The 23,816-nt window shown below is 32.7% G+C and overlaps 1 protein-coding gene across 1 annotated transcript in view; it reads right to left on the bottom strand.

The window, feature by feature from the left end:
• The window catches only part of LOC128549525 (uncharacterized), a 173,788-nt gene extending 151,534 nt beyond the window's left edge, over positions 1–22,254 (bottom strand). The window contains exon 1 of the mRNA XM_053526348.1: positions 21,998–22,254. The gene's annotated coding sequence lies outside the window, so the exon portion shown is untranslated. The remainder of the gene's footprint in view (positions 1–21,997) is intronic.
• Positions 22,255–23,816: the final 1,562 nt, after the last annotated feature.

Here is a 23,816-nt window from a genome sequence, read left to right as displayed (position 1 = left end):
GTTACTCTAACTTAATATTCGATATATCGTCGATATCTGTCTTCCGATATATCGGTATCGTCGATATGACAAAGACCCAATCAATGACAGCCCTAATTTACAGCCATACATAATGTCTAAGACCTCTCATTTGGTATATAGGCTGATCGGCATCTGTGACTACACTATGTTTTACGAGGTCTCACGAAGATTAGACTTAGATTGTAACAATTTGTTTGAGTTTTTCTCCTCTTTTCTGAAACATTTATTACATACCTTTTGTGATTATCTGATATCAATTCTATCACTTTTGCATTTCTAAAACGCAGAATCATGTGACATTCTGAATTTAAAATCTCTCTAACGTATCTGTTCATCATGTATCTGGTTTCACCCATCTAAATTCTTCTTCCTTTTAAATTCCAAGTACGCAAAGATACAGCATTTCATGTAAGTGATCAGTGTTCTTCTGCTCGCGTAAGGGAAAGTAGAACAATAAAAGATTGCTGAATGGGAAATCATGCATCAGTCATTCAATAATGTATGTGGCTTTTGTTATAGTAAAATACTGTTTATCAAACTTTAAAATCATATCATAAATGTTGTCTGTAATAGATGGACATTACTAATAAAGATAAGATTTTCACATTTGTTTCACTTCATAGTAATTTAACAGATGAAGGTAACGTATCTAATTTATGATTTGGCGACAATATATATTTGAATGCACAGACAATAAAAATTATGTGCCAAGAATGCTGAATTTTCATGAATGAAAACAGTTTGAGAATTATTCCAAAAGATTCTAAATACAACGTACAATAGGTTTAGCAACACAAAATTAGGCAATTTTAACACTCTTGCATGGAATCAGTGTAATAAGACTCATTTACTTTTCTATAAATGCCAAAAAGTCTCCTTGAAAATGGTATGAATTGTCAAGTTTAGGTCCAGAATGATGTAAAAACAGGAACTAGCTATAGAAAATTGAAAATGACACTTTATCTTGGGGAAAAATTGACTTTATTTCTTTTAGCCATTATGTGACACTTAGCTCTAAATTGCTTCTGGATTACCTATTAAGTACGTTTATTCCTTTAATGAATTGCAACACTAAAATACTTGAAAAGACTAATTATTAAGTAGAAGATTGGAATTACTTGCTATATATACCATTTACAAAATTTATTGGACACAATTTGACCATGACACAATGTGACCATTCAGACATGAATCCCTAGAACATTGTATAAAACACACATAAACATTTACAAGTCGCATGTGAAGCAAACTACATTATTGCGGTGCATTTTCAGTCGATTCCTACCAACAACAAAACAGTTAAAATGCATATAATGTATTTTTTTGGAATTTGGGTCTCAATGTGACCACACTTTTTCAAGAGAAAAATCACCGCTTCGAAAATCTCTGCAGGGTAAATGAAAAAACGGCAACACTCACATAGCAACATAATACATCGTTGGAACCTGAAAGTTGTTGGCTGGAACATGGTCGGTAAAATATATTCAAATGTAATGAGAAATTGCAGAAAATACATAAAAACCTTCTAGTGCTTGGGGGCAGCCATTTAGATGAACGCAATGTGATCATAAACAAAAGTCACGTGATCACCCGCCCTGATTCTGGCAGTCATAATTTTTTTTTTTACAAAAAAAAATCAAAGCGCTGAAAGCACAGAAAGGTTGAAACCTTTCGATTTATAATCTAAAGAAAAACATTAAACTTGCACAGCTAGGGCGCCTTTGAATATTTGGACGTTCAACATGTCCCTGTTTCAAGTTTAATCGAATGACAGCCATTTACCTAGCAAATATTTCAACCTTTTTTTATTGAAGTGTAATGTAGGAAAACTCTCAAACACGTGATATATTGGTTTACCGTCATTTAAACTACACCACTAATTACTTCCCCGACACATTACACAGACTATTCTAGCGTAATTCAATTAAATATCATGAACAATACAACACTGAAAACATATTTGGAATCAGTTAAACATGCTTGGACGAATACAAATACGTTTTACCTACGGCACTAGTAAAAAAAAATCTGCGGCCATTATTTAACGCATTTATACCGCCGAATGCATGTAGACTTAGCTTTTCTATAAACTTAAAACTTTATGAAATAAATCTTAATTTAACACAACCAATAAATGCTGGTTACACCAATCGATTATAATCATATGCAATACCTTAGTAACTGGCCGCATTTTTTAGCTCACATGTCACAAAGTGACAGTGTGAGCTTTTGTGATCGCGCAGCGTCCGTCGTCCGTGCGTGCGTGCGTCCGTGCGTAAACTTTTGCTTGTGACCTCTCTAGAGGTCACATTTTTCATGAGATCTTTATGAAAGTTGGTCAGAATGTTCATCTTGATGATATCTAGGTCAAGTTCGAAACTGGATCAACTGCAATCAAAAACTAGGTCAGTAGGTCTAAAAATAGAAAAACCTTGTGACCTCTCTAGAGGCCATATTTTTTCAATAGATCTTCATGAAAGATAGTCAGAATGTTCACCTTGATGATATCTAGGTCAAGTTTGAAACTGGGTTACGTGCCGTTAAAAACTAGGTCAGTAGCTCAAATAATAGAAAAACCTTGTGACCTCTCTAGAGGCCATATTTTTCATGGGATCTGTATGAAAGTTAGTCTGAGTGTTCAACTTGATGATATCTAGGTCAAGTTCGAAACTGGATTACGTGCAGTTTAAAACTAGGTCATTAGGTCTAAAAATGGAAAAACCTTGTGACCTCTCTAGAGGCCGTATTTTTCATGAGATCTTCATGAAAATTGGTGAGAATGTTCACCTGGATGATATCTAGGTCAAGTTCGAAACTGGTTCAAGTGCCTTCAAAAACTAAGCCATTAGGTCAGATAATAGAAAAACCTTGTGACCTCTCTAGAGGCCGTATTTTTCATGAGATCTTCATGAAAATTGGTGAGAATGTTCACCTTGATGGTATCTAGAGCAGTTTTGAAACTGGTTCAAGTGCCTTCAAAAACTAAGCCATTAGGTCAGATAATAGAAAAACCTTGTGACCTCTCTAGATGCCATATTTTTCAATGGATCGTCATGAAACTTGGTCAGAATTTTTATCTCGATATCTAGGTCAAGTTCAAAACTGGGTCACATGAGCTCAAATACTAGGTCACTATGTCAAATAATAGAAAAAAACGACGTCATACTCAGTTCAAAACTGGGTCATGAGTTTCGTGTTGTGTTGCAAAAGTGAATGGATGTAAATTTCACTTTCAAAGTGAGGACAGGTCTTCGCTAATTTCAGTAAGACAGTATGTTCAATGGATGTGTAAAATAGGTTTCTTTTTCCGTTGTTGGTATTCACCTATCAATTTTAGTCACTTCCACCCGTGAACTTGTAAAACCTTTCGCAAGATATTTTGCGGAAAGCTCTACCGGGAAATTTATAACTTCGATAAAACGTCGGACTATATGAAATGTCAAAATCGTAAAATATTGAAGTCCGACGTTTATTTATATATATACTAGTAAGAAGTGTGTATGTAACCTTCACTTTCACAGGAGCTGGTATTAAAGGCATAAGGGAGTTATTCGCCGGATTATGCCACCATGGTCTACTCGAATTCAGTCCATATTAATAGATTTTTCCCGACTAGTAAAGGTTATTTTAATGTCAAATATCAGCTTTATTTATGCTGGATTGTAAGGAAGAATGTCTGCTGATGTTTTAAGCTACGTTGTATGCTTCAAAAAGTTAATCGAAGCTGTTTGGTAAAGCGAAAGTAAAGTTTTTATTTCCTGATGTCTACCTATACCATATTAGCGTTTCAAAACCATGTTTATTCAACACTAACTACAAATTCATTATGTACATAAATGCGTTCCCCTTGTTTCCAAACTGCGCTTATCAGTCAAGAAAGATAAAACAAACAAAAGTGTCATTGTGGTCCTACTGCTCACCAGGGAATCAAACGCTATTCTCCAAGTAATCAGATCTCCGATAGTTCAACTCCAAAATTATCTATGTTTGCTATGTGTCAAGTTGTTTTTTCAATACTTGTAAGTTGAAGCATATTTCCAAGAATTGCTAAATTGTGGTGATAAATTAGTAAATCAAAAGAATTATCAAGCGTAAATTAGGATATGAAAATAATATCGTAAAATCAGACGACTACAGGCAATGCACATCGTACAGTACCAGAATGCACATACTCCAGGCACAACACCCAGAAAAGTTCAACTCCAAGAATTCAACACCTCAAAAGCTGAACTCCAAGATCATATTTCAAGTAATCAGATCACCAAGATTTTAAATTTGCTCACCTCCCTTGACTATCAATGTTTGCTAGGTTTCAAGCTTTTTTTGTACAATTGCTAAATTGTCAGGCTTAATAGATAAATCAAACGAGAATTATGATTTGTTCTAGCAGGATTGGCATATAAGTGAGAACTGTTCTAGGAAGGTCCAGAATTCAAAAGCTACGCATGTACATCATGTACATCATGGATGTACTCTGCGTGGTCTTTGGATTACAGTATGTTATAGCGTTTCGAAAACTGAAAAACAAATCTACAGTTGGCAGCGGCCAGCTACAAATAATATACATTCTTGACTTAATCAAAACTACTGTCTATGTTCACCAGTCTATTGTCCGTATAATGTTTAAGTGAATGTTTTCTTGACAAATCATTACGTGTTAAAAAATAAGGCTACTTATTAAGAAGAGCCATTGTGTCGACTTCCACAAATCAAAAACACAATTTTCAAATATATAGAATAATGTTTTGACAAATAAGGATCATGGGTCCATTCTCTTATTCTTAACTTAGTCTATAAGCTAGAAGACATACTTTAAAAGTATTTCTATGTAGCTAGGTTTTGAAAGACAGCAGTTTGTTGTAGGATCATTTAATCTACCTGCAAGATAAAGGAATTAACAGGAAATGGGACTAAAGCCGAAGTTTTAGGATATTTCTGACATCGTGTAATCTGATCATTTTTCGAAAAGATGGAACATAAAAGTTTTTCAAAACCAGTTCATGACCTGTATAAATGAGCTTCTGTGTTTTGTGATTCTTTCAAAATACAGTTCATTTTGCATTTTATGGCTGGTGTTAATCAACTATAATCAAAGCATGAAAACCAGAAAAGATTTCAGGATTCCTGTCTGCACTGTAACTGTAAGTAGCTTTATCAATATAAAAGTTGTGCCAATCAGTACAGCGAGGATGTCAAAGGTAGTCGGCAAGATATGGATTTCCTCAACAACGTATATCCCGCATCCTGTCACCAACAAGCAGTGTAACTAATGATACCAACTTTCACAATTCTTGGAGCATGGGTTGTATAATTCTACACATTTCTGCGAAATCAACTTCTTGTTTAGCCGACCCTAGAAATAAAATGTATTGATGTCACGACTTAATCGTGACATCAAAACATAAAAAATGTTGCAACCCCACTTCTTTAATTCATGGGCTGTTGTCTTTAAACTCCGCTATCTTGTTAAAAAAGTTTCTACAAACGACCGACCCTGCTAAAACAACAGTAGAAGTCAGTGGGTCCACCAAGCTAGAAACTAGGCCTATCCACCCTATCTACCCTAAGATCCTGCTGTTTCGACTTCCGCGCAGTTTTGAGATAAGAAAAAGAAATATACACATGAAAAACGTCGGGCGAAGACGCAAATTCCCCCCGCCATGCTTTGATTCAATTTAGCTTAAATGAAATCAAACAGTTTCATTAATCGGAGACACATATGTAGGCCAACATCGAGAAACTTCACATCATGCAAACACCCACATTTGCTATTCTAAGATAAGGTAAGGTTTATTTTGAGTCGGAAAGACAATTACAAGTAACATAAGCTCTGATGAGCTTTTTAACCGACTTTAAATTCTCGTTATATACTGCTTTGATTCTATTTTGCTTAACACTCTGTTTTAAAGACTCTGTAACTTTTACTCTGTTTTATTAACGTTTCGGCCTTATTGGCCTTTATCAAAACGACAACTTTTATGTAAATTTTTCAATTTAACAACAATTAAAATACAAATCCGGAACTGACGTAATGTTGTTAAAAGTCATAGTCAAGTACCGCTAACATCTAGACATATTCAGGATTTACAAGGAATGTCAATTATTTATCTTGTAAGTAGTAAAATAGGTATAGCTTACTCCTACACAGTGATCTCCTTTGCCATTCGAATCACTGCGTAGAAGTCGGTACAGGTAGAAAGAATCTCATGTAGATTTCTATACAAGTACAAAAAATGATTCATATCATATATAATATAATAATATAATATATAATATAATAATATATTATTATTGACGAGTGCATTATGTATTAGGCCATACCAAATTGATTTGTCGTTCGTCGGAACTACCGCATCAATGATTTCATTCCCGAGAAAAAGAAAAAAAATTCACCCGCCCGCACGTACATAAAAATCGCCGAAAAAAAAAATTTTTTTTCTGATTACGCGGTCCGGAATGATAACGGTAAACAGGTTTTATCGCTGTTTTAATGCGTCAAAGTGATATTGATCGGAATTCATGCGTTCGTAATACATGTAGCTGATGACACAAACTCAAAAAGTCAGGAATTATGGTGTTGTTCATCATTTGTTTTAAATCTGAAGTGTCTGTGCTAGTGCCACACATGGCCTTCGATGTGCCGGTAGGTGATGAAGTAGGCACGTTCTACGATTGTTCAAATTATACAGTGAAAACTGGAACAACTGATACGGGGACTGGAAACCGGCATTTATCTTAGATTATGCTGTCGTCCAATCGAAGCGTATGCCGTAGGTTATTCTGCTATATACTCAAACACTTACGCCTTACAGTTTAACTCGTCCTTTCAGTGAAAATCTGGGAAAGCATTTGTTGAATTTTTTGTTGAAAACAAAAGTTCTGACATGAAATTATTGCCTGCATCTGTTTTTAAATGGAAAATATCTACATTAATGTTACTTTTCGCCCTGTAAAAATGGCTAAATCTAGACTTGTCTTACCCAGAGAGAAAGATGTCGTTTTTTACATGATATTTGCCTTGTTGATTCAGAGTATTTAGAACAAAAAAATTAGGACATATTTTAATGAAAATAGCAAGTCAAAACTGTAAACTGTTGCCTGAAAATATTTGTTTATGATATTGCTCTGTTCTTCACCATTTAAATGCGTGTTAAACCTAGATTTTCTGCAGTTTTATCTAAAAGTTCGGAATACTAAATGTAACTTCGTTGTCGGCCTTTTTTTAAAAAGAAATTTGTTATTTTAATTTAAAAACATTGTATTTTTCACACATCAGTTTTAAGATTAAATTTATTAAACTAATTTTTGGAGTTTAAACAACAATTTCGTTTGAAACATTCCCTACGTTCAAGAAGAATGTTTGTTTCTGTATGTAGAAATCTGACATTATAAACAATAATTATAATTATGGCTCTACAAGATTAAGAAAAGTGTCAGCTTTCTGTTATTTTCCATATTTTTTATTCAAATCCAACAAAAATCGGCCCTTTGATAAAGGTTTGAAGTGACGTGGTAAAATATTTCTTCAGGGAAGTGAGCTCGAGTTAATTCATAATAATTAAGCATATCACCACATGCAGTCGCATGCTGTTTTTGCTTCAGAATCCCTTTAGATCAATCTCTGATCATCTAATTATCGCCACTTAACATGTGACTGGTAAACCCTTTGAACAATAAGTGTTATAGCTCCATGATTAACATGAGGTAATATGCTAATTACACGCTAATCGATAGTGGAGAAAACAAAATATCGATCGCTAACGACTGGTCGATATTTACAGGTATGGACGACAGCATAATACAGATAAATGTATTGATTTATACGGAGTTTCTACTCCCCGTATTAGACCTTCCTGAGTGAAAAGAACAAAGCCCGACTTGTAAGACGTGCACGGCCACGGGGATTCAAATTGAAAATATTTGGATTAAACATAGAAATATTGTTCAGATAAAGTTTTCAAACCATTTGTTATCAGTGTGTTTAGTTAAATATTTTAGATCTAGAGCCAAAGCCAGTGCTTTCTTGAAAAAACTGATGGATCTATCACATTAATTGTCTCGGGCCCAAATCGTTTTGAACGTAACTTCTTTAGTACGGCAGTCAGATATTCTATTGATTGAAAGAAAGAATCTGAAAAAACAGACTTTCCCAGCTCAAAATTTCTTGGTCAATCAAAGCACAACAAATAACACTTTTAAAGAGTGGCCATATTGGGATCATTTTTTGTCCGTCTGTTATCATTTTTAACTGAAATGAACCTCTACCACAAAAACTTAAGCTAAGCTTATCTGTTAAGAAATTATTCCAATGGATTCGAGCAGTGTCGAAGCATTTGTGTGCCCAACTCCGTTTGGTCTCATTGGTCAAGTGATTTATTACTTTCCCCTCACCTCTACCATTTGGAGTTTCACTAGGGGCTTAAAGTTGCTCATGTGTCGAAGCCATCTAACTGGGTTTCAGAAGATATGTTATTCCACTTGGGTGCCTGTTTTGTCTTAAATATTCCTCATCCTCTGTCGTTAAATGGGCACGCCTTCAGATTAATGTAGAACAATCAAAATTAAAAATAAGACACTCATCCCTCAGTAATTATAAATACAAAATAAAAACAAAGTGATTCAGTGAGTTTTAGCACGAATTTGTTTGCAAAACTATTCATGTAGTCTTTAAAACATACAGAAAAGCTATCTACTGTCTTAGTCACACTATAAATGTTTAAGTTCTGTGTTATTCTTAAAGAAATGTTAACTTCATGTATAATCATAACTGCAAAAAAAAAAAAAAAAAAATACCCGCTCGCTCCATGTAAAAGCTACCCGCCTCTGAAAAAATCAAAATTGAGAAAAAAAAAAAAAAAAAAAAATTTCGCTCGCTCGCACCCATTTTCTTTGAAAATTTTCCGAAGAACTATGAATCAATTTGGTATGGCCTTAGAGCTAAATTCGAGAAATCTTTATAATACGTTTTGAACTCTTTTTTTCATGGTATATTTTCATGCGCTTCGGTCACGTCTAGTTTTTTTTCTGAAGAGTTTTCTGAAATACACCTTCACTTTTCAACTTAGCCATGCTCGATGGATCAACAGACCTTAAAACATATTTTAATAAGAAATGACGCATTCTTTAACCTTATCGTATTTACATATGTATGAAAATATCAACGGACAGTAGAACAATGTTCAGAAAACAGTTTATATCAATAAGAATATCTGTCGATTAGCCTGAAAAAAAGGGCAAAAACCTTACAGCGGATTAATCTGTCTTCACAGTGAAAACTGTTGGTCTGATATTTTTGCAAGCTCTGAAATACGGTAATTATAGGTCTCAACCGCTACTCGGTTTCAACCTAAAAACGATATTGCAAAATCTTTATCATTTATTAAGCACCCAACTGAAGCATATACGTAAAATATGAAGCATTTGAATTTTTACAATTAAAAAAAAAACATGATTCGTTGAGCATACAATTTGCAAAATTAAATAGGGTTATTGATCTGGTATGCTGTATTCATCTTGAGTGGACTTTGCCAGATCGGAATGTGATTCATCTTTACAAAATCCACGAACGCCGAATACGAAATCCCAGATCTAGGTACTGTTAAAATGACCCTTTTATTATATACATAGACTTTTTTGTTTATTTGTAGTCGAACGAAATCTCAAATGTTTAATGATGTTTTTTGTGAGCGCTATTTCTATAACTGTGTCAGCCCCATGCAACATACAATATGTATGTGCAATACGGAATTTTTGGAATTCGGGATTCTTTTAGCCTGTTCGTATTTCCTTGTGAAATGCAAGCTGTATTTTTGACAGAATCTAAATAGGTATATACCTGAATAAATAATATGTTAAGAACATATATTACTTTTATCGTAAAAATTGATAGCTTTTTACTGAACTTATTTACGTTAAACATTGTAAGACTGCTGGCAAATTCTGCTTTCGCAAAAAAAAAAATGTATTCGTTACTGATTTTAAAAATCGTCAAAAAACATTAAAAAGAAAACGTGTTTCATTTACATGTATATGCAATAAAAATAATATTTGTATTTACAAACCAATTTTGAAACAACAGAGAAACGCAATTCGAAATGAAATAGGTAAAAATTAAGGTTGCAATTCATAACGATATAAAACATTTTTATTCTGGTATAATTCCATCAAAAAGTCTCTTATTTGATATCAATGCGGGAGATTCTCTCACGTAACAATTGTAAAAACCATTTTTCATACCAGTAAATTTGATAGCAAATTATATATTTGAATTGAATGTTGATAAAATTACCGCGTAAGGAAACTTTTAATGGTTGACAAATATATAATTAATCAACGTTTCTCTTTAAGATTACCAATCTTTACTATTTCTCAAATTTCAAAGAAGTTTCCTGGTGAGAATAATAATGACATACTAGTAGTCTTTCTAAAAAGCCTTTAATAAGGTCTAGGAAATTGTTTCCATATATATGAGAAACATACATAATTCAATATATTATATACAGATGTTTATTCAGTACCGAAATCAATCAGATAAAATCAACAACAATAAAGTGACCGTAGTATTTTGCTCTTAGTAAAGTGGATAGAACGACTAACTGCAGGGATCGGGAACAGTGTATTTTCGGGCAGACCAGTGAATCCTGAAAGCTAGCTGGTCCGCCGCACCACTGAAAATTCGCTTGTTGTTAAAAAAAATCAGTGGCTGTGCATCTATTTCAACAAAATTTGCTCATGCAAGCATTTTCTTAAAATAATTGCATTTTTAAAAAGATTTTTTTTCCCTTGATAATAGCCTGATGCAGCATTTTCATTTTGAGACATATATTATTGTTATTATTATCATCATCCATGGTTTAATTTTGACATTGGACTTCCCACTGCAGATAAGTTTTACGAAGAATTATATCCCCATGAAGAATCATAACATCATCAATCGAATCATAATACCTGCGGCATTTCTGCTGTAAACAACACTCTCACACGGTGGCACAGAACCGCTGAAATGCCATCATGTGTACAACATCTTAAGCTGACAGGAAATAAAAAACAGTCGGTCGCTGCACGGAACATCTTGTATGTATGCAATCCTTGTTCAATCATGCAATCAAATGACATTCGCCAATTTTTCATTTATTAGAAAGAAAAATAATACTGGAAATCAGAACAGAAGCATTTCCATACATTACCGAATGGTCATGATTCTGGAGATTAACGGGAGTGATTGTAGTCATTTTGAAATATTTAGAATGTACAAAATATCTTTTTAATATTTCAGATTGTACAGACAAAGACTAAAATGTACTATGTTGTGGAATATTCACAAATATACTGGAACATTAAGAGAAACACTAATAGGAACGGTGTATCAATCATAAACATATAAAATTTTCAAAATTAAGATAGGTATCAAAAACTGTACTTGAGAGCAATACAAATTGCTCCAGAATCAAAGCGTAATCAAATGTCATCAAAGCCCTCAAGCCAATACCTCACACACATACATAACAGCTAATCAATGAGCAAGTAGCGTAGCTGTAACTCTGCTGCCTAAAATTGTGAGTAGTTCATATTTTTTCAGACATTTCAATATGAATTTAGATGAAGATTTTAACCATTCAATTTTACTACAACAGAAAGCTGTTTAAGTTTTTTTTGCAAATTCATAAGTTTAAATCTAAATCTTGTTTTTTAGTATTTGTTCAGTGCTGCTTTTCAAAAGTGAATATTTTATTAATAAACGCATAAATATCTTATTGATAGATTTGGTAAGTCAACACTTGACTGAGCCACTGTTGAAATATGCCAAGCATGTTATTTGTCAAAAGGTTAACATACATCAGTATGAGAAAAAAAAAACACACATTGTGACCCTCTCATTGTGCACCTCATTGTGCGCAACAAATTCACGCATCGAATGGTACACTATACGTAAACATAGACATGGAGTTTAAATTGGGTCAAGAAAACAACATAGTTAATATTTTTTTTAATATTTTTTTTAGAAATAAACTCCCCCGTGTCGGTCAAAAGCTATACATAGCTTATCAAACTCCAACACAGTGTTAACTTCCCCTTATCGGTACAGTAGACACTGCCACCACGTATAAATTGGGCTGTATTATTTTCATTATTTTAATTTTGTTGTTCGAAGTTTTTATCTCAGTAGTTAAATATTATACATTTTCTTTGTAAAACGAGCAAAAAAACTAAAAAAATAATGCAGTAATACTAAAATTACTCTTTTCTGGTGTTGTGATGCGCACCTGCTAAAAATGTATACAATGAAATTACTTGACGGTATTTTGAAAACAGTAAGAGAATTTGACGAGTGACATACTGCAAAATATAGATATATCAAAAACTTTCATTATGTTCTTAAATGCCAACTTGACCGTAGATTAAGGCAAGGTTTAGGTTAAAGGTCAGTAATTCAAATCCTTCTTTGTTTCATATAAAAAACGACAACTTCAGGTCGTCTTTAGGTATCTTTAGAGAACATCACTTTTTCCTACACCTATTTTTCATGAAAGTTCTATCACAAATTAACGAAAAAATGAAAAGAAAATAGGGGGTTATGTAGTTCCTAGTGAAATGCCAGTCAGTTGTGGTCTGCTACCCTAAAAATGGCGCATATTTGCTCTCGTCCGCGCAATAAACCCCTACTTCCGGTTTCGATGTGCAAAACTTGCCATGTGGAGTGTATGAACATGAAAACCCTCTCATTTCATGCAGAATGTATTCTAGTAGTGAAAAATGGTGATTAAAGCACTCGTTTACGCGAATTTGCGCAAAAAATGGGAAAATTAGGATCTATTTATTATGGACTTCTTTCGACTACACCACGGAAGCACATTTTCGACCGAATTACTGACCTTATTCCTATAAGGTTAAAGGTCAGTAATTCAAATCCTTTTTTGTTTCAAAACTTGCCATGTGGAGTGTATGAACATGAAAACCCTCTCATTTCATGCAGAATGTATTCTAGTAGTGAAAAATGGTGATTAAAGCACTCGTTCTACACGAATTTGCGCAAAAAATGGGAAAATTAGGATCTATTTATTATGGACTTCTTTCGACTACACCACGGAAGCACATTTTCGACCGAATTACTGACCTTATTCCTTTACCAGACGTTGCCAAGCGCGCCGCCATTTTAGGATCACATGGTTGTACCATCGTCACGTGATTTGCTTGAAGGCAGAGATGATTGTTTGACATTACCTACCCACAATAAATAAATATTAACTTGACTCGACTTGGTGCAAAATGTAACACCCCCGAGGGCGCTTTAAACAGGGAGGGGATACGGGATGCCAGTAAGGTAGAATGGTTTGTCCTTGTGTCCAATCCTTAAGTTCCACGCACTAATGTTTAATATTTAAAACAGACATTGCAATAGAAATTTTACAAGATGATCATTACAGTTTATATAGATGTGCCCTAGAAGGAACTTTTGCTATGCTTTAACTTAAGACAAAGCATGTGTTTCTGAAATTCACACAAAATGCTTTATTTCTCACGTATATGACTATACACATTTTCCATGGAAGGATCTACAGAATATATGCACAAAAAATACATACTACATGTAGTAATCGATATAAAACGTAATTATTGACAACATCAAATAAAAGAACAACATAATTAAAAAAACTGATAACTAAACTGATAGATGCTTGATTTTTTTTAAATTTAAAATGTGGAATAAATGTTTCAGATCATATCTTGGTTGACAAAAGAAAAAAAAAGAGTTAGACCTTTAAAGTTTAAACAAATCAATGATATCATAATATTGATAACAATTATTTAAAGTTCTTCCTACATGTTTCTATGTACAACAAATACCAAGCCAAAGCACCGTTACAGAAAAAAATCACTGCTTGAGAAGTGTGAAGTGGAACTATACTATTTTGTAAGTGTTTTATAACTTGAAAACAGAATATTTCTATACAGTTTTCTAACAAAATAACAATACAATGAAACAAGATTACTGGAATGGTAACGTAACATGTATATAAAGCATGTTACAAACATATTGTTACTTCAAATATTTTACACTATACATTCATACGATGCAGCTCATATAGTAACAATTTTATTAATCACAGTTTATTTTATCATGATGTTCAGTTTTAGGTATATGCTGGAAAAAATAGAGCAATTATTTTACAGAAATAAGTAAATACAGTCCAACTATGTGTCTAGAAATTTAATAAATCCTCCATTTTGATTTTTTGTTGCCATGGAATGGCCACCATTCTTAAAAGAATATTTAAACGCTCATAACTCTTTAAAAGCTCATAACTCTTTAAAAAATTACAAAAACTGTATGATCGAAGTACACAAAAATTGCGAATCATACATATCACATTGCACTATAAGCACAATGTAGCTTTTGACAGTAAATATCTACGTTATATTTGAACAGCCCTCGTAGAGATTTGTCTGTTCAGAAGCACTAAAATGTTTAAAACTTAGTTTTAGAAAGGTACACAATTTTTTTAATGATATTCGCTTTTTGTGAAATATTTTGATCATTTTTTTTTTTTTTTTTGCTGAATTTGCAATGAATGTTACCTAATAATGAGCCAAATGATAATTGGTAAAAAAAGAGAAAGAATTTCTAGAAATTTTGAATTGTATTGCTATTAATACAGTTTAACAAACAATATTTCACCAACCTCAAACTTGTGAAAAAGAAGTTATGGCACACTGAACAATGTTTATTAACTTGGAACATTTATTTTATCAAAATTCTACAATTTGAAAGTGATTTATGATAAAAAAAAATCATGCTGAAATAAAATGGATTGGCATTTTCTATTTATATTGAGGCTATCTATGCTGATTATAAACGCGAAATGTGCAGACAAGTAAGGATATACATTAGAAACATTTTGCCAACAATCAAGGATGAAATGCAGAATATGGTACAATTTAGACTAAAACTGGTAGTCAGATATTCATGAGGAAATTTATGTTAAATTTTGTTACATTTCCATATTCATACGGTGCATTTCCTGTATTATTTCTACACAGCTGGTATGTTTCTACACAATGGGCATAACACGTTGAAGAATAACAGTTGTATACATAAAAGCAATTCAGTAACAAAATTGTAGGCATTAGAAAATACCAGTACGTAACCGATTATAACTTATGTATCCTAGCACTTTCTGAAACATATATATAGAGGATATTACATGAGTGTCTTTTCATGTTGAATTCATTAAACGAGTTGAATAAAATAATAAAATTTTATCAATTTTATTCAACGAGTTTAATGAATTCAATGTGGAAAGTCACAAATGTAATATTCTTTTTATCACATGTTAGCCTGTCCTGTCGAAACATAATAAAAAAATCTATTTTCTTTTACCATATAAACAAGTCAATTATACTATAAATGACGTCGACGTCAAAGCTTTATTACACTAGTGTATTATCATTTTTATTTAATGGCTTTATTACACTCCTGCGACGTCAAACATGTGATAAGAACATGTATTCAATATTGCTTGTACACATATTTGAGAGAAGATCATCAGACAAGAATAAGCTTGCAACAATTAAAGGCATTGGGAAAATAATATCTAATATATCTGATATCAGTAAGAAGGTTTCCCATCAAATCTTATCTCATTCGGGATTATCAAGGCAGATTTTTTATATCTTTTTAATATAATGACCTCTGAAACAACTCAAGACAATGAAAATCTAAACAAGGAGGAGGATGGATATTAAACTAGTTCTAATGTTTATGGTATCGTTTTTTCCAGTCACGTAAGCATTTCTTTGATAATCTCAACTACATACAGATTGCCTGTTGTTTGTAAAATAAATATCCTGTTTAAGAAATTGACCTTTTCTTCCAGAACAAGCAGTTTCTTAAACAATTATTGTTTTTGATACTTTTAAATTTAATTTGTAATGTATCAACCCTTTTTTTAACCCTAGAGTAAATATCAAAAGCAGTTCAGTATATAAAACATAACTCTGTAATGTTACTTTTTTCCTTCGCAGTAACACAGATAGTCGAAAAATATATCAGCTCTTTTCATTTCTATGAAAATAATTATTGATAGTTACGAATGTATCAATGAATTGGAGTCAAGCATTTAACATTTGCAAAGATATGTAAAAAATGCATTAAACACACAATTTTTCAAGTGGTGTCAGTAACGTATGTATTGATTTGCAAAATGTAGATGTCTCCATAATATTTTACAGTAGTGTACAAGTTGCAAAAATTCTATGTCTATACTCTTGTTAAATGGAATGAGGCTATGATATGAAACACCAATTCGTGACTTTAGTGACATTCACTGTTTGACAAACTTACATTAAGTCTTCATCTAATGTTAGTCACAATATGGGATAATCCTTGTTAAGCCATGGCCTACAAATTGTGTGATTTATCGCAACATCACGGCGGACTCTGCGAAATCTGCTATATCGGTGGTTTCTTTGCGTCGGCATCGGCTATTCTTTGCTATAAACAGTGTCCAGGTCGGTAGAGGAGGTGAAAACTCAAGCTGCCATTCATGATGATAGATATGCTGCTCAAAAATAAGTAGAGCACGGAACGGTTCGCCTCCTGTACCGACCTGGACATTGTTTATAGCAAAGAACATCCGGTGCCAACGCAAAGAAACCGCAGATTTCGCAAAGAGTCCGCCGATATGGATATGCACCGTGAACATGTACCTTACATTTATAAAGTTGTAAATTCATGTACATTGTACGAGTCACCAAACAGTAAAGGTAAATAAAAGCAACATGAGCATCAGTTGAAAGAAATTTAAATATCTAAACCCATTCATTGTCAAAATTATGGCTTTTACATAAATATCTATACACTGTTCATAAATTTCAGGGCGGGTGATCACGTGACTTTTGTTTATGATCACATTGCGTCCACCTTAATGGCTGCCCCCATGAACTAGAAGGTTTTTTGTATTTTTTTACAATTTCTCACTACATTTGAATATATTTTACTGACCATGTTCTACCAAATAACTTTCCGGTTCCAACGATGTATCATGTTGCTTTGTGAGTGTTGCCGTTTTTCCATTTAACTTGCAGAGATTTTCGAAGCGGCGATTTTTCCCTTGAAAAAGTGTGGTCACATTGAGACCCAGATTCCAAAAAATACATTTTATGCATTTGAACAGGTTTGTTGTTGGTAGGAATCGACTTAAAATGCACCGCAATCATGTAGCTTGCTTCACAAGCGACTTGTAAATGTTTATGCGTGTTTTCTACAATGTTTTAGGTATTCATGTCTGAATGGTCACATTGTGTCCAATATATTTTGTAAACCGTATATATAGCAAGTAATTCCAATCTTCTACATAATGATAAATGTTTTAGTGATGCAATTCATTAAAGGAATAAACGTACTTAATAGGTAATCCAGAAGCACTTTCGTTCTTGTCACATGATGGCTAACAGATATAGTCATTTTTCCCCAAAGATAAAGTGTCATTTTCAATTTTCTATAGCTAGTTCCTATTTTTACATCATTCTGGACCTATAACTTGACATTTCATACCATTTTCAAGGAGACCTTTTGCATTTATAGAAAAGTAAATGAGCCTTATTACACTGATTCCATGTAAGAGAGTTAAAATTGTCTAATTTTCTGTCGCTAAACCTAAAGTACGTTGTATTTAGAATCTTTTGGAATCATTCTCAAACTGTTTTCACTCATGACCTACTAAAATTCATTATCATTGGCACGTCATTTTTATTGTCTGTGCATTCATATATATATTGTCATAGATATATTGTCGCCAGCATAAATTAGTCTACCTCAGTTAATCTAGAATGAACAAATGTGAAATATATCTTATTAGTAATGCCCATCTGTTACAGACACATTCAGATAATTTAATTGATAACAGATGTACTAACAAGCCTTACAATGATTACTAAATGATGATGATTACATTCAATCAATTTTTTACTTCCTAGCAAGAACATGTCACTTACATGAATGCTTTATCTATGCTTGAATAAGAGAAAATTAGATGGGTGAAACCAGTCTGATACAGATGTACAGATTTATCAGAAGTACTATTCGTTGAATACATAGTGATAGAATTATTAAATCAAAGTTTCACTCATGCCTACTAAATTCATATGCAGTCATTTATGTCTGGATTCAATAATGTCATATATGTCGCCAACATAAATAGATCTTACCTCATCTTAAATTACTATGAAGTGAAAATGGAAATCTATCTTTAGTACATGTACAGACAATTCATGATATGATTTAAAGTTGATAAACAGATGTAACTATAACAAAGCCATATACATTAATGATACTGAATGATTGATGCATGATTTCACATTCAGCAATCAATTTTTTTCTACTTTCCCTTACGCAGAAGAACACTGATCACTTACATGAAATGCTTTATCTTTACGTGCCTTGGAATCTAAAAGGAAGAAGAATTTAGATGGGTGAAACCAGATACGTGATAAACAGATATGTTACAGAGATTTTAAATTCAGAATGTCACATGATTCTGCGTTTTAGAAATACATAAGTGATAGAATTAATATCATATAATCACAAAAGGTATGTAATAAATATTTCGGAAACGAGGAGTACAACTCAAACAAATTGTTACAATCTAAGTCTGATCTTTGTGACACCTCCGTAAAACATAGTGTAATCACAGATGCCGATCAGCCTATATACCAACTGAGAGATCTTCGACATCACGTATGGCTGTAAATGCACAAATTGACACCATTTATAATGTTCTTAAAATAATCAGATACGTTTACATTGGATTTTATATCGAAATCTGTAACCAAAGCTTTTTATAAATCAATCGTTGTTGCAATTAATTTTTATCTTTAGCGGTCATGAATTGTTTCATTTTTAATTATTAACAGTTTATGCAGTAAGTAAATCTGTTTTAAATAGTGTCAGATACGTTACAAAATACCTCAGTATTGATGCGTGCATTTGTAGTGCACATATTCACATCAGGTATGACTGAGTTTGAATTGTGATATTGATAATACTATATAATGATGTTTAAGCTGCTACTTGTGTTTAGAATCCAGAATTTACGTTACTATACTAAATGCCAGGCTGTCAAACTTATCTAACTTGATGTAGGCTTCAATTTTATTTCTTCCTTTAACTCAAGAACTTTGTAAACATAAGCTTAGCTAGAAATGAAAAAGTAAGGCATGCATCCATTGTTTAGTTTAAGGAATCGAAATATAACAAATAAAATGTTTTATTTCCTTTGTAGATGAAACTCAAAATCAATGCCCTATAAAAAAAGCTTGATAATAACGTATGTAGTTTTGGAATTTTTAATACCATTAAATGAATACGCTTTAAAATGTACTTTCAACTTGCATCGTGTGCCTATGTAGGCTTTAACTTCATATAGTTTTTATACTTTCAATACTACAAGTTGTATTAAACTATTAAACTAGAAAAATATTTTTCACAAGATTGAAAGATTATAAAAGTGATAGTTGTTGTAACATTTTGACCAATGATGCATTTATATTTATCAAATTCTAAAATTGCCTGTACAACTAAGAGATGTCGTTTTCGTGTAAACTTCATATTTCTGGCATTTATTGCATCTATTCAGTGATAGTAATTCTATCACTTTTGCATCCATAAAGCACAGAACACATTCCGAATTTAAAATATCGGTAACGTATCTGGTTTCAATGTCTAAATTCTTCTTTGCCATTTCATTTACCTAAGAATTTCATGTTAGTGAAATGCTTATGGACATTTCTTCAGTTTCTGTAAGGGAAAATAAAAAAATCGATTGCTGACTGTGAAGTGAAATCATTCAGGCATCATTCAGTAATGTATATGGATTTTGTTACCGTAAGATACGAATTATCAAAATTCAAAATCATATAAATGCTGTTTGTTATTGGCCATAGTAATACTTTATTTTCAAACTTCAATAGACTTAAATATTTTTACAATATCTTATAAAGATAATTAAGATTTTCACATTTGTTTCACTTCCTAATAATTTAACAAATGAAGGTAACGTATATGATTAATGCTTTGGCGACAATACATATTTGAATGCACGGACAATAATACAGTATATATAATATATGCAGTGTATTTTAACCAACGCTAAAGTCTTAAAAAGTAAAGTTAGTGAAAATATCACAATTAAGTATTGCAGTGACTTAAAAATAAGAATTACTTGTTGAACTTTACAATTGATGGCACAGTGATTTCACTATTTTCAGCACTATTATGTTTATTAGATTGATAATTATGTAATGCACTGCATACTTTATTACTAATTTTCGTAAGTCATGCATTAAGATATTTAAAAAAATAATGCCAAAAGATTCATAATACAATGTACAAGTTACAATGTACAAGTTTAGTCAAGATTGTTGAGCAACACAAAATAAGAAAATTTTACACTCTTTTGTGGAATAAGTTTACATGTCTATACAAAGCCTCCATGAAAATGCTACAAAATGTCAAGTATAGGTCCACAATGATGTAAAACAGGAACCAGTTTACAGAAAAATAATTAGAAAAAAAGGATTTTTTCTTTCAGCCGTTATGCGACAAGCTCGAAAGTGCTTCTTGATTACCTATTAAGTACGTTTATTCCTTTAATGAATTGCAACACTAAAACACTTGAAAAGACTCACTATTATGTAAGAAGACTGGAATTACTTCCTAGATACACCTAGATACACCATTTACTAAATTTAATGGATACAATGTGACAATTCAGACATGAATACCTAGAACATTGTAGAAAACAGGTCTTAACATTTACAAGTCGCATGAGAAGCAACCTACATGATTGCAGTGCATTTTCAGTCGATTCCTACCAACAACAAACCTGTTAAAATGTATAAAATGTATTTTTTTGAATTTGGGACTCAATGTGACCACACTTTTTCTCTTGAAAAGTCACCGTTTGAGTAACATTATTTCTTACTTCTAAGATAATGTAAATAATTTGAAACTCAATAGCGTAAGAGAAATAATTAACGGCAGAAGCCTGACAAAAAGTAATTTCAATGAAACATTCCAGTTTTCCAACCGAAAAATTGTTTTTATAGTTCTTGGAAGTAGATGTAAAACATGTAATTTATTCATTAAGTGTAAAATAGAAAAATATTTACAGTATTTAATAAATACAATTCAAATATGTGTCTAGATATTTACTAAATACGCCATTTTGTTTTTTGTTGCCAAAATAGCTGCCATTTTCATCAAATATTTAAATGCTCATAACTTTCTCATTTTTAGGCCGATTTTGAATTTTTTTTTTCACTTCTTTAAATTATTAAAGAATTCCCAGCAAATGGAATTAACATCAAAACAACATTGCCTTTCCCTTTAATATGAGTTTTCAATAAATTTTTGTGTTTTGCGGCCATCTTGGATTTCTCAACTTTTGCGTCCAGATTAAACCAAATGAATAGCAGTACCTGAAACTAGAGACCCTGACAAACATTTATATACCAAAGTATATAAAACTTTCTGTTGCAAACACGTAGATTATAGATTTGCAGCACTAAAGCTAAATTAACTATTAAAATCTTTGCCTATTTATTTGAAAATTCTGTTTGCAGTTATTTTTTGAGCTGTGTGATTACTAGTTGAGCAATACTTCTCAAAATTCCGTTTTACTGAAACAAATATAGTAAAGTTCCATTATCAATGCTACACCTTCTGATCAGGGGAGGGGAGGGGGAATATTGTCCGAATGACGTAGAAAGTTAAGTCTGAAAGTTAAGTTCTGTCAAATACGAATTATTTTTATACAAATTATCTTACCACGTTCAAATAATTTTATTATTTATTGAAATGCGATAATCATGAATGTGTAGAAACATATTTATTATTTCTTAAATCTATGCTTTAAATGCAGATTCAGTTAGTGTATATCAAGAAGACAAATTTATTTATTTTAAAAAACGCACTTACCTTAAAGCAGCTAGCTACTCGTATATCTCGCTCAAATAATAGCTTATTTTATGCTGTCAATATGTCTAAAATTAAAAGTTTCAATGACAGGAAATTCCTTTGATATTATCAGCTAAGATGAAACGGAATCATTAAACATTCAGTTAACGAGAACTGTTCCGTCCCTGTCCATTTTGTTATCTCGGAAATTTGTGTGAGGCATTGTTGTAGGAAACGAAACGTCGTGATTTTCCAATACAGCCGGACGATCTGTAGCAGTTTCTAAGCACTCTTCAAAAGTCATACTTATCTCGGCCTTTACAAAAAAATGTAGTTTTTCAATTATCGTTGCATTGTATCCGGAAGTGCTGTAATGTTAGGACATGATACAAAAAAAATATAGTATTATAACTTTAAAGCAAGCATGCCTCCAGATCGTTCGACAACAAAAAAAAATACATTTTTTAGATATCTTGAAATAAATGCTATTTCTTAAGAAGGCTTTTAAACTTAATTACTGACAAACTTTATGTTACGAAAACACATGAGAATTTGCTGTTTTTACTACTTTTTACGATGAAAAGAGCTACTCTTTTTAAATGATTTCTTTTCGATCAAGTTCCTAAAAATGTTTTGAATCACATGATCAAAATAATCACTATATAAAGTAAATTTATGTTAGATATTGGATAATACTGAAGCAAGCTTTGATCAGATATAGCCTATATTACGGCAGCATTCTAGAAACTACCTAGATTTCAAACATAATCACCTTTTGATCATATGGAACACTCTCGAGTCCGTTTTCCTGGAAGCACCAGTACTGGTGTCATATGAGAAGTTATGGCCGTGACCCTAATGAGGTTCGAACCCACGACCCCTGCGTTGAGCGTCTCCCCATCTATTGTCTTTGTAAACGACATAATTATTCAACAAGTCATATGTCAGGCTATGTATAAATTCCTGTAAGGATATGTTTAAATTACGTATCTTATTTTTTTCAAACCATTGCTCTGGATTTTTCTTATCATGTGATTCTCCACACTGAACAATAATTCCACAGTTTTGGCGTAGCTTAGACTTTTGACATGCTTAAACAACCATTCTTACCGTCTTCGGTTAAACACGTTTCACAAAATGACTTACTTATGCACGGTGGCGATACCCTGGGTATGCAGGGGTGCAAAATGGCGGCGGAATCTCTCGATTCAGGTAACAGTTTTCATTATTACTCTCTTAATACTTAACCAATTTTAACGAAATAAAGACGAGTGCCCGCTCATACGAATAATACACCCTCGGCTATAAAGCTTGGGCTCCTGAGTTTAGTAGTTTTTGTGAAAAGTGCAACGGCGCATTCTCACGGGAAAAATGCAGCTGCTATGTAGGGGGGTATTTTTATGAAAATGACTAAACCAGCTATCCCCGTGTGTTTCGAAAAACGGCTTGTAGGGCGGAACCGGGCTTGACATGTTCCAAAGCTGTTGTAGAACTTTAGCAAGTGAAATCGCCAGTTTTCGACAATTCCGGGCGATTGAAAGGAAATGCTATGTGGGGGAGGTGTTTTCATTATGTTATGTGGGGGTGTTTTTGACATGTGGGGGTGACTTAACTGGCTGCTAGAGACACGCAATAATACGGACAAAAAAAAGCCAGCGAATAATACTTTTATATGTTAAAAGCATATTATATGTCAAAATATATTGTGATGATGTTCGTCCGTTCGTTCTTACATGTTTCTTCTCATACATCGTTGGCACTAGAAACTTGAAACTTGATCACGATACTGCTATGGCCTTTGGAGAGTGTATTTTCATGCGACACCTAGATATAAAGCTGT

Source organism: Mercenaria mercenaria, chromosome 16, assembly GCF_021730395.1.
Source record: "Mercenaria mercenaria strain notata chromosome 16, MADL_Memer_1, whole genome shotgun sequence".
Classification (NCBI taxonomy): Eukaryota; Metazoa; Mollusca; class Bivalvia; order Venerida; family Veneridae; genus Mercenaria; species Mercenaria mercenaria.
The sequence above is the reverse complement of the archived record's forward strand: the minus strand, read 5'-3'. Positions and strand labels throughout refer to the sequence as shown.